This window comes from Phyllostomus discolor, chromosome 1, assembly GCF_004126475.2.
Source record: "Phyllostomus discolor isolate MPI-MPIP mPhyDis1 chromosome 1, mPhyDis1.pri.v3, whole genome shotgun sequence".
NCBI lineage: Eukaryota > Metazoa > Chordata > Mammalia > Chiroptera > Phyllostomidae > Phyllostomus > Phyllostomus discolor.
Window position 1 is genome coordinate 183,423,057 of NC_040903.2, and position 5,390 is coordinate 183,428,446.

The following is a 5,390-nucleotide window of genomic DNA, read 5'->3' on the forward strand; positions in this document are numbered from 1 at the left end:
CAGAGTCCCAATCTCCTCCTGAGGCCCCTGGAATATCCGTGCGAATATCAGGAAGGTAAACTTCCTCAGGGTTTCTTCTGGTTCTCTGCATTTGAGATCATCAGGGCACCTTTCCTCTTTCACCACTTCTAAGTTCATGAGTGTCAACTTAAAACTTCTGCCCTCATTTTTTCCAAATTATGATACTCCCGTTAGCTGTGTTTAAGCTGATCACCTCTGCAATGTCCTTACTCACGCAGGAAAATTCACGGTGTCTCTTCCAGCCCTCCAGGCAGTCTGCAAGCTGACGTGGAGCATGCTTGCCTTAGGCCTGTGAAGACAAAATGAGAGCGCTCCACCGCCCTAACAGAAGTACTTACTGTCACACGCTCGAGTCTGCGTCTGCTCCACTCTCCTCTGCCACCTTTCCTCGCGGGGAGAGCGAGCAGCCTCAGGTTCCTCAGGTCCACACGTAGCTGCGTGGCAACGCACCCTTGGGTTCCCTCTCTGGCAGCCTCTCAGGCCAAATTTTCAATGAACTAAATTAATTAGAGGTCAGTTTGGATGTCAGTGACTATCTTAGGGATTTTGTCAGAGAAAGAAGCCTATTGTGCTTAAATCCCTTGGCCTTTTGAATTAAATCTCTTCTTAGAATTCACCATCATCAGTTCACTGAAATGCCCATCCCTGATGGCAAATGTGAAATGGTCCTGCTTTCTAGAACTCCCTGAAATATAAGACAACATGCGTGGAGAAAAAAAAAATGAGCCTGCGTTCCTCCTTTCACCATTGGTATGTGACTTTGATTTGGAGTGAATAGGTGTGAGGGGGGGAGAGAAGGGAATAAAGACAGGAGTAGAAAAAGATCTGTAAGTACATTCAACATGTGCGCTTGTTTTGGATATTCAGATGGAAACTACGAAGCACAGGTGTGCTAAAGGCTTTAGTTTCTCCTGCAGTGTTCACACCCTTCGGTTTGTGTGACCTTCAGCACATTGAAACTTGAGCTTTTAAGGCCATGTCTCATATATTGATAGTTAACAGCATCCTTCAAACATAAGCACATACATGCATGCGCACAAACATGATCCATACACACAAGCACAGGCACACACATATAGTCCTGTTTCATGGAAATCTTTTCTTCAGTTTCCTTTGACAGGGAAATTTAAGGTGAATTATATGAATGAGCAGACTGGTCCATCCATAGTGTCAACACTGACCATGCAAATATAGGAGGGGATTTAGACATGTAAGATTTTTCTTTTTCTTTCTTTTGTTTGTTTGTTTGTGAATTTTTATTCATTTCTTTAAATTTTTTTTGTTGTTCAAGTACAATTGTGTCCATTTCCCCCCCACTGCTCCCCCCTACCCCAGCTATCCCGACCTCCCACCCTCTATCCTACCCCCCTTTGGCTTTGTCCGTGGGTCCTTTACACATATCCCTTGACAATCCTTCCCCCTTTCCCCCCATTATTCCCTCTCCCACCTCCCCTCTGGTCACTGTCAGATTTTTCTTTTATTATTAATGAAAGTTAATCAAATGACAGCTGAATATATTTCCACTCAGGCTGGTGAAGGAGTGTTAATATTATTGTTGGGATCCATGTATCTTCACTCTCAGTCATGGTTACAGTTCGTATGTTGTTAAGATAGGAAGCCTTTACGTTTGCAGTAGGTGCCTCATTTACTTCCTTGATAGCCACTCCCATTACAGAGGCAACTATCCACTTATGATATAATATTTCTCTTCACAGCCCTGTAATCTTTAAGACAACATTCATTAACATGCACCACACTGACCTCAGTATGTGCTTGGTACCAAGAATTGTCCAAGGCTGCTTGGAGGTCAGGGGACAACAGACAGCTCTGCCACCCAAAATGTGCCGGAAAGCAATGTGTGGCCTTCCCTCCCTGCACAGAAGACTTTCGCCTGTCTTTCCTCTGTAAACACATGCAATTTCTCATTGGCTGCAGCAGAAATATAATGAGAGAATGTAGCCTTAAATGCCACATCTGGTTGATGGCTGCATGTAGGACATGTTCCGGGACTGTGATCAGCAGCTGTCCTACATCATGTTTTTGAGGGCCAACTAGCAGAAACGAGCATCTCCATGTACTCCGGGCACTAGCTATGTCTGGGCCATTCCCCACTTAAGGAACCGTATATTTCAGCCCCATATCGATTGCAGCAACATTGTACCTTAACACTGACTGACAACTATGGGCATTGTAATCAATGTGCAAATAATATCAAAGGACAGGTGAGAAATTGGATCTTTGGGGAGAACCACCTGCGATGTCGGATGATGCCAAGAATGTGAGTGTGATCACATGGCTCTCAACTGCTCACAAAGTAAGTGGACTCTGTGCTCGTCTTTTCCATAGGTACCTTGCTATGTTTCTAGCTGTTAAACTTTAAATAGCCCCTGATGTTTTGTGCTTTTAAGTTTTCATTAATTAAATAAAAATCAAATGCAACTTTGAAGTCCCTTGATTTTCTGCTACCCTGAAAGCACGCTCTGACTTTTCAGATAAGATGATTTCATTCCATTATGATCAAACCCCCTCATATTTCTGATAACTGAATCTGCAACTAGGGAAGAAAAAAAGAAAGAAAGCATATGATTTATGAGAACGTGATCTTCCCGCTGAAGGTAATTTTGCAAACTGAAACACCCCAGCTTTAGCTCCCCTCGCCCACATTTTATAGCAGCTGAACCTATATCACCTTCATTCATTTATTTTCTCAGTATTCAACAATCACCTGCTGAGTGCTAATACTCTGTGTCAAACATTGCACTAGACAATGGACATGTATAGATAAAAGACAGTCCCTACCCTCAAAGAGATGGCAGCCTGATGAGGAAGACAGAGGCTAATAGCATGACATGTGGCACCGGTAGGACAGGGGTGGCAGTCCTAGGGTGCTTGGTGAGCACAGAGAAGGGGCCTCACTCACACCAGGCAGGACAAAATCAGGAAAGGTCCCCTGGAGAATAGGACCTAAAAATTTTAGAGTAGCAAGATATCCTAAACATCCTGTACTTCAAATTCCTTTCTGTAGACTGTAGAAATTCTTCCTATAAAAAGTATGACCGAAGTCCGTAACCAGGCCCCAAAAATGACTGTCATCTCCACCATGGCCGAGCTGACCCAGAAGAAGCTACAGGGAGAAGTGGAGAAATATCAGCAGCTACAGAAGGACTTGAGTAAATCTATGTCAGGGCGGCAGAAGCTTGAAGCACAACTAACAGGAAATAATATCGTCAAGGTGGATCGTCAGGGAGGATCCACCCCTGCTGGGTGGATCCAACGCTGTCTTTAAACTTCTGGGTCCTGTGCTGGTCAAACAGGACCTGGGGGAGGCTCGGGCCACAGTGGGGAAGAGACTGGACTATATCACAGCTGAAATTCAGAGTTACGAATCCCAGCTCCGGACCTTGAGCAGCAGTCAGAGCAACAGAGGGAGACCCTTGCTCAGCTGCAGCAGGAGTTCCAGCGGGCCCAGGCGGCATCGGCAGGGGCTCCTGGAAAAGCCTGACCCCATGATTGGGGGGAGGGAGGGAAACCAGGCAGCTCTAGGATCTAGACTGTAGCTAATAAAATATGAAAATACCTGGCTGTTTTCTGACAAAAACAAAAACAAAAACAAAAACAAAAACGTATGACTAAAGCTTCACCCTGTTTCTGGTTGACTAGCTCACAGATAGGAGCTCACTGCCCTGCAGGTCAGATTCCCCCACTGCCTGGCACCTGTCGTTGTTACTAAACCATGTCTTAGGATAAGCCCAAAACGTCCACCTTGTAGCTCCCCCTGCCAGTACCCCACCAACTTTCTTCCAAATATAGTTAATTCCTTCTTTACTTTTTCTGTCTCACATTTTTAAAGTTGGTGCTTATATCCTTTCTATTTACCACCTCAGATTTAAATATTCCAAGTTTCTTCCAGTGTTCTTCAAACAAGAGAATTTGTAACTCACCATATTTACCAAAATCCTCAATAAAGTATGAATCCAGACCTCACTGCAGTTCTACAGTTATCATCGGAACTTTGTATTTCTATTAATTTTATCTACAGTTGCACTTAATGTTTATTCCTTGATTGGGAGGCTCTCACTTTTTCTACACCCCAAGAGCTTTTAGATCCCAAACTATTCTCATCCTGCAACTGACCCCAAATCCTTTCTGTACTCTTCTTAAAGACATCATCATACTGCCAGGCACCTAGACATGACACCTTGAAGTCCTAAATCGGCATTTATTATATCTGACTTGGACTATTTAAATGCCTGCCAACTGGTCTTTCTGCCTTAAGTCTCTCTCTGCTTTAATCCAAGCTTCAGCTGCCCCCACAGTAATCTTCGTAAGGAGGCTCTGATCGTGTCACTCCATGCTGGTATGTACCGTGTATCTTCTTAAACCTTCTCTCTGCTTCTATGGAATTAGTTTTCTTTCTAACCAAACATGTTTTATTTGCCACATTCTATTTGTAATCCTATCATACTGTGCAGGTGATACCTATGCAATTAGGTTTACAGTTATAATACAAATAAATAATATAATAATTAATAATGAACAATAATACAAGTCAACTGTATTTCGTGCACTCACAACTGTAAACCTACTTTTGCGCACCCCTGTCTTTACAACTTTGGTTAACACTCCAAGTTTACTTTTTACTCTCATTCTGTGTATCAATACAGAAGTATCCAGGGCTCTAAGTATTGTTTTTTACTGTCTATTCTGCTTTTCCTCCCATTTTGGGGCACTTTTTCCAGTATGGTCTTTCTTCAAAGGCCACCACAACTGTTATTGTCCACAGTAGCATGAAAATTATTTATCATAAGAGAAATACAGATGAAGTGCTATGAAAAAGTTCCTGAGTAGAAGAGATTGCTTTCAGCTGAGGGGCTTGGACAGACAGGTGTGGGAAAATCTGCATGAAAGACAGCATTTGAGGTGAGTCTAAAAGGATGGCTAGGATTTGGGAACTGAGATAAGAGAAAGGGCATCATTGGTGTTGGGATTTACAAAAAAAAGTATAAAGTAAGGGTGGGCAGAGAATTTTGACAGGCCTAGTTGCCAAGAATATAAAGTGTGTGTGAAAAGGGAGTTAAGGCCCTAAAAGGAAAAATGCATCAGCTTGTAGTATAGTCGAATGCCCAGGGGAGGCATTCGATGCCATTGGAACGACCAGCTTTCAGTTTACTGCGATCACAATACCATCTGTGCCTCCAAGCTCTGGGTCGCCGGTTTCTTCACCAATAAAGATAGAGACTAGGCTTGGGTTTACACTGTTGCTGGTGTTCCCATTTGAATCAGTCTAAGCAGGCAGAGGCTAGTGGGTTTGCAGACCCCGGCCGTACCTCCGTGCACATGACACAGGAAGGTGGGGGCCCGGCCCACTT

The 5,390-nt window shown here is 43.6% G+C and overlaps 1 pseudogene; it reads left to right on the forward strand.

Moving 5' to 3' along the window:
- Positions 1 to 3,067: 3,067 nt before the first annotated feature.
- Positions 3,068 to 3,603, forward strand: LOC114492899 (annotated as a pseudogene).
- Positions 3,604 to 5,390: the final 1,787 nt, after the last annotated feature.